Source organism: Panthera leo, chromosome B2 (assembly GCF_018350215.1).
Source record: "Panthera leo isolate Ple1 chromosome B2, P.leo_Ple1_pat1.1, whole genome shotgun sequence".
Lineage (NCBI taxonomy): Eukaryota > Metazoa > Chordata > Mammalia > Carnivora > Felidae > Panthera > Panthera leo.
Genome location: NC_056683.1, coordinates 39,724,689 through 39,736,227, shown reverse-complemented (window position 1 = coordinate 39,736,227; position 11,539 = coordinate 39,724,689).

Sequence of the window (11,539 nt, the reverse complement as noted above, 5' to 3'; positions counted from 1 at the left end):
AAGGGTACTTGGGGACTGTGACTCTCGGGGGAAAGGAATGAAATGCAGTGCACCCAGAATTTGGCCTGGGTGCTGGGGAGAGTTGGGCAGCCAAATCTGGGAAGGGCTTAGAAGGAAACGGGAGCCTGGATGGAGGAGCGGAGGGCATTGGGCATAGGGCTGGGTAGGGGTGGGAAAGAGTTTCCAGGTGTTCTCTGAGGCTCTTTGCCTCTCTAGCCTAATACGATGGTTCTGGCCTCCTTCCTATTGAGCTCCATTCCCCCTGGGACTAAGGGGTCTGAGGAATGTATCAATGTATTGATATATCAGGGTTGGGGGTGGGGAGGGGGGTCACAATGCACAATCACATAAGTCTAGTGGTCTTGATTTCTCAACAAAACACTGGCCACAGTGGGTCCAAGATTTGGAATCTGGGTTGTGTGGGCTGAGTCCTGACAAAGCCCTGACTCTCCAAATCTTGCAGTGGGAGAAGTGAAGCTCATGCAAACAGGAGTATGTGGGATGTGTGCCTCTGCCATTTGATAGCTGCGTGAGCTTGGGCAGATCACTCTCCCTCTCTGAACCTGTGTCCTCATCTATTAAGGGAAATTAATAACACTTACAGTGTTGTGTGTTAGGTGGGAAAACGCACATAAATCCCTCAATGGGTGCTTGGCATAGAGCCAAGCTTAGCTCTGTTATGGGTGTCACAGCAATAGCCAGTGATGGAGGAAAGCTTGCTGAAGAAGGCAGACCATGAAGAATGAGGAGGATTTAGGGGAAGTTCAGCCAGACCCTTACCAGACCTCCTCAGAACCTGGAAAAGGGGATGGTCAGTCAAAAAAGCAATAGAAGTAGTTTTGGGGAGTATCAAAGGCTTCTGGATCCTTCCTCTCCCCCCATCATGAAGTGCATGAGGAATCCCTGGGGCTTTGGGTCCCCCTTCCTGCTCCAGGTCTTGGTTTCCCCGTGTAGTGGTCCTGGGAAGCCAAGACTCCAGCTGTCAAAGTGTTGGGGAAAGGTGTCCACACCCGCTGAAGGAGGTCCTTACCGAGGTTTCCTGTCCCCAGTTCCCTGTCCTGGGTCCCAACCCCCGCCTTGCCCAGATGGTCCACACAAGGAGCCCCGAGTAGAGGGAAAGCCCTAGCAGGCTGTGCACTGTCACTCACAGACCGGCCTCTCCAGAAGCTGAATTAGATTGACCGGGATCTGGGCAGGGACCACAGTCCCAGCTCCAGACATGGAACTTCCTGGATCCATTATCAGTGTTTGGTTTGGAACTTTTGGAACGGTCTCCAGTTCTCATTCCTTATTCTCTGATTAGATTCCCTGGCCTTTCGGGGCACCTGGGTGACTCAGTCGGTTGAGCGTTCCACTTCGGCTCAGGTCATGATTTTGTGGTTCCGTGAGTTCGAGCCCCACATGGGGCTCTGTGCTGACAGCATGGATCCTGTTTCGGATCCTCTGTCTCCTCTCTCTGCCATTCCCATGCGTGCATGCTCTCTCTGTCTCTCTCAAAAATAAACATTTAAAAATTATAAAAAAAAAAAAAAGATTCCCTCGCTTTTGATATGCCCAAGCCTGCTGCATACGACTCCCCCACTCCCTGCCACCTAATCCCCAAACCCAAGCACTCTCCTCTCACTCACGCAAGGAGACCCATGTGTGGCTAAGTCTAGCAGGGTCCAAACAACCCCTCCTTGAAGCCTGTCTTACCTGCTCAGCTCCCCACTGCCCCCTCCCCACAGGGTCTCAGGAGGACAGGGGCACAGGAGCATGGGTTCCTAAACCCCTCTGGACGGGCCTGGAAGCTTAAAGATGGAGACCAGTCAAGAACCAGAGGGAGACTCTGGAAGTTCCCAGCCCCACTGCCAAGATGGACCACTCTCTCTGGGGGGAGAAACCGAGGCCGTGCACACCCACAGGGTGACCGCACAAACAGGGCAGTTGGGACTGGCCCGATGTCAAACGTCTGTGTTCAAGTCAGGCCACTTGTCCTCATTTCTGCCTTGGGGAATACAGTCACATATAGGACCTTTCCTGGATCTCAGCTGGGCTGAGAGGTGGTCTTGGGCTGCCCGGCTGTTGTTCAGCAAGAGCTGAGGGGGGATGGCCCCAGTGGGGAGGGGGGGCGGGCAGGGAGGGAGGGGCGGAAGAGGAAAGGGCAGGATGGTATGGAGGAAGAGAGGAAGTGGGGGGAAGGAAGGGAGGCGTGGGGTGGGGGTGGTGGATGGCCAGGAGGAGGATAACAGGGAGCTCTTCCTTCCTGCCCTGTTCGGAGGGAGGTGGGTCTGTGCACATGGAAACGCAGCTGCCTCTGTGGGAAGCAGGGGCTCGCGTGCAGCCCGAGGCTGGATGTGAGCACCTCCGCGCAAGCGCATGCCTCCCCGGGAGGTATGTTTGTGCGTGTGCACCCGGACAGTGTGAGTGTGGGTCCTTTCAGCATTTTGCCTCACGAGCCAGGATGCACAAGCACGCGCGCACACACACACACACACACACACACACGCATAAAGCCCCGCATAGCTGCACTATGCTACAGAACTGACTGGTCAGTTGCATTCCAAAAAGAACCCTCATCAGGATCTACCCGCCTGACTTCACCACCCACTAATGAATGGGATGGGCAGCATTTTTTTAAGTCATCTCCATCCCCAACGTGGGGCTTGACCTCATGACCCTAAGATACAGAGTCCCACGCTCTGTGACTGAGCCAGTCAGGGGCTCCTGGACAGTGGTTCGAAAGGCCTTTGGCATGAGGGGGTCTGCACACAACGTGAGCCAGGTTTAGGAGATCTTCTACGATTGCACTTGCGACATGTAGGGAAGAGGGAAGCTGAAGCCAGAGTGGGAGGCTCTGAAGTTATCTTTCAGCTGAAGTTAGCCCCTTGCTCTTCCCCAGGCGTCCCACACAAGGGCACCTGCAGCCTCAGTGCTGCCTCGTACGAGCACAGTCTCACACTAGGCTCCTAAGCTCACCAAGGCTGCTGGATCCAAGGGTCTCACACTCAGCTAATCTGCAGCCTTTTCAAGGTCTCTTCTATTCCCCTGCCCCCCCACCCCTGCCCCAGTAACCCTAAATAGACCTTGACTTAGCCCACATTGCCCCCCATTCACATGCCCCAGTCAGAGGGGCAGGACAGAGCGCCTTTCCTCAGGGATCCCAGTCTGAGGGGGGAGACACAGCCCTGCCCTCGGGGAGCCCTAATCCGTGTGGAGACACAGCCCTGCCTCAGGGAACCTAGAGTCTGAGAGGGGAGACACAGGCCTGCCCTCAGGGAGCCCCAGTCTCACAGCAAAAGCTTAGCCCCTACTTTTGAAAGCTTTCCTAGCCAGAGACAGGAGACTCCCACTGGAAAGCCCAGAACACCTGCAAAGCCATGTCCAGACAGAAGGTACATAAAGCAGTCTCCTTGGGCGCTGAATCCTCAAATCCCGGGAACTAGTCCCAGGAGCAGGTACTACCCTCACTCCCACAAGCGATCCCTCAGCCTTTTCTTAACCCTGAGACGTGGGAGACTTGGCACTTACTGCTTGCGGGGTGTCTCCATTCCATTGGCCCAGGGAAAGGGGGTGAAACCAAAGCAAGAGGCATGGTGGTCTTCGTCAGGTTCCTGCACCTCCAAATGTGCTGGGCTATGCCCCTCTTCTCTCCCAGCCCTCACCCTGCTCCTAATGAGCAAACATGCATCGAGCATCCTCTTTGACTCCACCACGGGACACCCAGGAAGGAGGAGACACCACCCTGATCTCCCAAAACCTGTGATGAGGGGTGCCTGCATGGCTCAGTCGGTTAAGCGTTTGACTTCGGCTCAGGTCATGATCTCACGTTTCGTGGGTTCGAGCCCCATGTCGGGCTCGGTGCTGACAGCTCAGAGCCTGGAGCCTGCTTCGGATTCTGTGTCTCCCCCTCTCTCTACTCCTCCTTCCTTCATGCTCTGCCTCTCTCTCTCTCTCTCTCTTAAAAATCAATAAAAATTTGAAAATATTTTTCAAAACCTTGTGATGAATCACTTATGTGTGAAATGACGGCTGAGTGTGCAACACTGTGTGTGTGCACGTGCGCTTACGTGGCCTCAATGACATCTACATCAGTGTTTTTCAAATTGCAGTTCACAACCCATTTGAAATCAAATTTGATTGGAACCAGTGCTTTATGCGGAAATGAAAGAGAAAAATTAGGGTGCGCACATATACTATGGATTGGAATTTTGTAGGGGACAGTGAGGCTTTTGTGTTAATTATGTATCATATGGATGCATGTATAAGGTTATGGTGTAAAACATAGTTCTTTTTTTTAAAGATTTTATTTTTTTAAGCCTTATTTATTTAAGTAATTTCTACACCCAACATGGGGCTCAAACTCATGACCCCGAGCTCAAGAGTCACCTGCTCCACCAACTGAGCCAGCCAGATACTCCATCTACTAGGGATTTTTTAAACTGTCCACTTGTGAAGCTCTTTTTATCCTCATATAAATTTAAAAGTTTGTCATTTAAAAACAAGAAAAAAAAACAAGTCAAGGAATTAAAATTTTTATCAGAGGGATGTTTCCCCCAGTCAGTTCTAATTATTTTTCGCATTTTAGATGTGTTGGTTACACAGTTTCATTTTAGATAGATGTTCTTGGTTATTTATTTTGTTTCTGTGTTTTCTATGGCATTTTAAAACTGCTGATGGGCTTGCGTTATTTACAAGCTAAAAACCTAGCAGCATAGAGCTGTCTGCCAGAGCCTTTTAACACTAAGTTTACAGTTGTTAGAGTTGTGGTGTCTTTGTCACAAAGGCCATCATATATGAAAGACCCAAGGCTAATAACACCCTCAATGGGGAAAAACTGAGAGCTTTCCCCCTAAGATCAGGAACACGACAGGGATGTCCACTCTCACCACTGCTGTTCAACATAGTGTTGGAAGTCCTAGCCTCAGCAATCAGACAACACAATGAAATAAAAGGCATCCAAATCAGCCAGGAGGAAGTCAAACTTTCACTCTTTGCGGACAATATGATACTCTATGTGGAAAACTCAAAAGACTCCACCAAAAAACTGCTAGAACTGTTATGTGAATTCAGCAAAGCCGCGGGATACAAAATCAATATATAGAAATCGGTTGCATTTCTATATACCAATAATGAAGCAGCAGAAAGAGAAATCAAGGAATAGATCCCATTTACAGTTGTACCAAAACCCATAAAATACCTAAGAATAAACCTAACCAAAGAGGTAAAAAAAATCCATACACTGAAAACTATAGAAAGCGTATGAAAGAAATTGAAGACACAAAAAAATTGAAAAACGTTCCATGCCCGTGGATTGGAGGAACAAATATTGTTAAAATGTCTATATTACACAAAACAGTCTACACATTCAATGCAATCCCTATCAAAATAACACCCGCGTTCTTCACAGAGCTAGAACAAATAATCCTAAAATTTGTATGGAACCAGAAAAGACCCCGAATAGCTACAGCAATCTTGAAAAAGAAAACCAAAGCAGGAGGCATCACAATCCCGGACTTCAAGCTGTATTACAAAGCTGTAATCATCAAGACAGTATGGTACTGGCACAAGAACAGACACTCAGATCAATGGAACAGAATAGAGAACCCAGAAACGGACACGCAAACGTATGGCCAACTAATCTTTGACAAAGCAGGAAAGATTGTCCAATGGGAAAAAAGAGTCTCTTCAGCAAATGGTGTTGGGAAAACTGGACAGCGACATGCAGAAGAATGAACCTGGACCACTTTCTTACACCATACACAACAATAAACTCAAAATGGATGAAAGACCTAAATGTAAGACAGGAAGCCATCAAAATCCTTGAGGAGAAAACAGGCAACAACCTCTTTGACCTCGGCCACAGCAATGTCTTATTTGACATATCTCCAGAGGCAAGGGAAACAAAAGCAAAAATGAACTATTGGGACCTCATCAAAATAAAAACTTTCTGCACAGCGAAGGAAACAATCAGCAAAACTAAAAGACAACCGATGGAATGGGAGAAGATATTTGCAAACGATATATCAGATAAAGGGTAGTATCCAAAACCCCAAATAATCTAGTGAAGAAATGGGCAAAAGACTTGAATAGACAGACACTTTTCCAAAGAAGACACCCAGATGGCCAACGGACACATGAAAAAATGCTCCACATCACTCATCATCAGGGAAATACAAACCAAAACCACAATGAGATACCACCTCCCACCAGTCAGAATGGCTCAAATTAACAACTCAGATAATGGCAGATGTTGGCGAGGGTACAGAGAAAGAGGAACCCTTTTGCACTGTTGGTGGGAATGGAGACTGGAAAACAGTACGGAGGTTCCTCAAAAAATTAAAAATAGAACTACCCTATGACCCAGCAATTGCACTACAAGGTATTTATCCGAGGGACACAGGTGTGCTGTTTCGAAGGGGCACATGCACCCCAATGTTTATAGCAGCGCTATCCACAATAGCCAAAGTATGGGAAGAGCCCAAAGGTCCATCAATGGATGAATGGATAAAGAAGATGTGGTGTATATACAACGGGTCATAAATTTGGGTTAAAAATATTTTTAAATGTTTATTTTTGAGAGAGAGACAGAGACAGAGCACAAGCAGGGGAGGGGCAGAGAGAGAGGGAGACACAGAATCCAAAGCAGGCTCCAGGCTCTGAGCTGTCAGCACAGAGCCTGGCATGGGGCTTGAACCCACAACTTGCAAGATCATGACCAGAGTTGAAGTCGGATGCTTAACCAGTTGAGCCACCCAGGCGCCCCATGAATTTGTGTGTATTTTTTAAAGTTTACTTTGAGAAAGAGGGAGAGAGAGTGCACGCACACGTGCTTACACAGGGGACGGGCAGAGAGAGCAAGAGAATCCCAAGCAGGCTCTGCACTGTCAGTTCAGAACCTGAGGCAGGGCTTGAACTCAGGAACCATGAGATCATGACCTGAGCAGAAAACCAAGAGTTGGATGCATAATCGACTGAGCCACCCAGGTGCCCTGCCCCTTTTTGTATTTTTATTTATTTATTTATTTATTTATTTGTAAGTTTATTTATTTTGAGAGAGAGCACAAGTGGGGGAGGGACAGAGAGGGAGTAAGAGGGAGAATCCCAAGCAGGCTCTCTGCAGTCAGTGTGCAGAGCCCAACTCGGGCCTGGAACTCACAAATGGTGAGATCATGACTTGAGCCTAAATCAAGAGTCTGACACTTAAACAACTGAGCCACCCAGGTGCACCCTCCACCCCTTTTTCTCACTACAAGACTGGAAAAAAGTGCTAAGTCATTTGGCACCCCCTTACAAATATTTTTCATGGTCATATTCATTAAATGTTACTACATGTCTGAATTTTTGAAAAAAATGTATTTTATCATACTAGAATGGCATTATTATAAAGAGTTTGAAAATCTGACATGGTCAATTTAGAAAAGGGACTGAAATCTGAATAAGGTCATCACATTTAAAAGACACACACACACACACACACACACACACACACAGTGCCTGGGTGGCTCAGGTCATGATCTCACTGTTCATGAGTTTGAGGCCCCAAGTTGGGCTCTTTGCACTGTGTTGAGCCTGCTGGGGACTCTCCCTGTCTCCTCTGCCTCTCCCCTGCTTGTTCTCTCTCTGTCTCTTTCTCTCAAAAAAAAAGAAAAAAAAAAAAAAAGAGAGAGATCAAGAGACACACACACACACACACACACACACACACACATATACATATTTGATTGACGAGGGAGGTGTGACTTTCATTGTATATATAGGTCTTATAATTCATAAACATATCCTGTATCTCAGAATAAAAATATTTGCTATAGGGGCACCTGGGTGACTCAGTTGGTTAAACATCCGACTTCTGCTCAGGTCATGATCTCAAGGTTCATGGGTTTGAGGCCCGTGTCAAGTTCCGTGCAGACGGCTTGGAGCCCGGAGCCTGCTTCGGATTCTGTGTCTCCCTCCCTCTCTTCTCCTCCCTGCTCCCACTCTGTCTCTCTCTCTCTCAAAAATAAATAAACATTAAAATTTAAAAAATAGATACATTTGTTATATAGTTGGAGTCATGCATGGTAAGGAGTGTGCTTCAATTGTTACAAACAATAATGCATCACAAAAGACCGTGCTGATCTTGTGTAACTAGTATTATGAATGAATTTGGCTGGTATTTAGTGTTGTGCAGCCCACATGTTTACATACTCAGTGCCCTAATTTCCCCTGAGGGAATCGTCTTTTGAGTGGCCCTTAGTTTTAGGGTTACTTTATCACAGAGCTCCTTGGTTTTTGACTCCTGCACTTAATTTTTTTAATACCATGATGATGATGGCACATTTTTCTCTATCGCTTCTAGCTAAGGGCGTTCATTCCACCAGTAACTAAGGTCACGTGTTAGTCAATGTCCACAGCACCAGCCTTCTATAAATACTCAATTCTTCCTGTCATTTAGCACAGTGCTGCTAGCGTCTGTCTTCATGCTGGCATTGAGATCATAAGCCCCCTTTTCTCCAATAGTGCAGGCTTTGAAAACTTCTATTAAGTGATTGATGCAATTTGATATTTTCCCATCATCTAGGTTTCGGCAAAATTCGATTATGACATCGTCTTTTCTAAATTCATCTCCGTTAAAACTTGCCCTAAGCTATCACACACGGCTTTTGCCACCGTTAGCCATGGTGCGTGTTTGTACGTTTAATTTACTTTCACAGTAAACTTCTGTGTAGTGAAAAAAATACGTATGTTACAGTCAGTCCATAGCTGTGCAAGAAGACGCGCTCCATATTGTCCCTGATGGCATCTCTATTTCTCTGCTACTGGGGACAGTGTTGTCGCAGGGAACCTGCCTTGTCCCCATCAGGTGGGAACTCCCTGAGCAGGGACAGCCTCCCTCCTTCATTTTGGGGGTTTTCCAAGGGCAGGCGTTCGGTCTCCTTTCTTCTCTCCTTTCTCTTTCTCCTCTTCCTTCTGTTTGAGACGTGACTTTATGAAACGTGAATCAAAGCTCAATACGCATCAAGAAAGGTGTACATATCGTGAGTATACAGCTCCCTGACTTCAACAGACCTTGGAACTGGAACTCAGGTCAAGAAAGAGAACATTCTGGGCACTCCCCAAAGTCCCTTTTCCTCTTTAGCCCCTGCCTCCAGCCCCTGCCCCATTAAAATGGGCGATTCCGACTCAGCTGACGGTTATAGGGGGCTTGCCCATCGCCCCCCACCGGCACTCTCACAGTTGTGACCTTATTGGATTACTGCAGCAACCCTGTGGGGATGATATTATCCCCATTTTACGGTCAGGGAAATTCAGGCTCAGAAAGGGTGAGTGATGGTGGGGGTCAAAGGGTCAACAAGTGGTGGAGATTGGTCTTCTAGAGACAATTGCATGTCACATGTCACCATCACACTCCGTAACTTGTGCAAAGAGAGGTGAGGAAGAGTTAGCGGTAGGGTCCACATGTCATCAGAAATGCACGTGCATGGACATCTCTGAGATTTGCCCAGAAACATCCCATACCTCCTCTGGGGACTTCGCCTGTCTACACTCTTCAGAATGTTTCCCGAGGGAGCCTCCAGGTTGCCTTGGGCCCTGCTGCTGGCCACAGATGGCTGGTCCAGGAGTGGGTCAGGAATTCAAGGCATTCATCAGGGAACTCTGGTTTCATTCTTTCTCTGGAAGCGTGAAAGTCAGCTGTCTGTGGTCAGTAATGTGGAGAAAGCCAGCACGTAGTGAGAGGGGGCGGTGGGGGACAGAAGCAAGGCAGGGATGAGAAGAAGCCAAAAGGTCCTAGTGGTGTCTGGATTCCATCTGACCCCGAAGCTCTGCCCCATCCTTCCCCTTCCTGCAGCTGGGGTGCAGTGTGAAATGCCCAGCCCCCCTCCAATGCCCCCCGCCCTTTCCACCTAAGCCAGACAGACAAGCTGTGGTCTGGGAGCAAAGGTATGTTAATCAATAGACCAGAGGAAAAAACCATCAGTCTATTTCTCCACTTGTATACACGGAGCTCAATTCTAGTTGTTTGAGACACAGATGGATGAAATGGACTCCTGTGTAGAATGGGGATAAGGTAACCTATCTTAAGGGATTGTCATGAGGGTGGCCCAATCATCCAAATATAAAATGCCCAGCCCAGCACACCTTCAGTGAGGGGATATTTTGGCAGGTAAGGAAGTGTCCAGTTTAAAACCTTGAACCCAGCTCTTGCTTACAGTAGAACTCTAAATAATAAATGGGAAGGAGTAAATGGATACAGAAAAGCCCCACCAGGCAAACACCATCAGGATGGATAGTTACAGGCAAGAATCGGTAACATGTGAAACTAGCGGGCTGAATACCGATGACAAACAGTATTACATAGTCTCAAAGTATCTCCCGGAAGATACTCACTAATTATCAAGGGAAAGGTAGTGACTGTACAGTAGAGAAATCTGGTAGACCTCGCCTGAAACAAGTTATTAAGGTCAAATCCCCAGTATGAGCCACGTCCATAGCATGTAGGTCTCATATCATGCACCGACAAGAGGGTATCTCCTCAGTGCTTGCTGCCCCAAAATGCATGCCCTCAATCGCCTCATGAGAAAACATCAGAATAGCCTCCACTGAGGGCCATTCCACAAAATGGTTGATCAGCGCTCTTGACATGTGGCAAGGTCACAAAAGACAAAAACTGAGGAACTCTCACAGACTGAAGGAGACTAAGACACGGAAACAGAACACAGAGTGGGGACCTAGATCGAATCCTGAATCAGAAAACGGGCCTTAGTGGGAATGTTGGTGAAATTAGCATAATGTTCACAGGTTGGTTTTCAGGGTAAATTTCCTGGATTTGATCACTGCAATATGGCATGATGTCAGATGGTAACATCAGGGGATTCTGCATAAAAGGAATTGGGAGCACTCTGTACTACGTTTGCCACTTTTCTCTAGGTAGAAAATTACATCAAAATAAATTTTTTTCACAATGCATAAATTCTTGGGGCGCCTGGGTGGCTCAGTCGGTTAAGCGTCTGACTTCGGCTCAGATCATGATCTCACAGTCCGTGGGTTCGAGCCCCGCGTCGGGCTCTGTGCTGACAGCTCAGAGCCTGGAGCCTGCTTCAGATTCTGTGTCTCCCTCTCTCTCTGCCCCTCCCCTGCTCATACTCTCTCTCTGTCTCAAAAATAAATAAAAACATTACAATGCATAAATTCTTGAACTTGAAAAAAAATTGGACCGGTATGTACCCAGTAGATTTTATTTGTTTTTTTGTTTTGTCCCCAGTAGTTTTGATTAAACTCCCGACATAAGAATAAAACAGATTTAAAAAAGAAAGAATAAAATAGATACAAAATTTAAGGAAAAACCAATATAGCAGCTGAAGCTGTAAGTAAACTTCATTAGGCAGGCTGCCAAAGCCTTTAAAAAATTTGTTTTTAATGTTTATTTATTTTTGAGAGAGACAGACAGCATGAGTAGGGGAGGGGCAGAGAGAGACGGAGACACAGAATCTGAAGCAGGCTCCAGGCTCCAAGCTGTCAGCACAGAGCCTGACGCGGGGCTCAAACTCAGGGACCGTGAGATCATGACCTGAGTCGA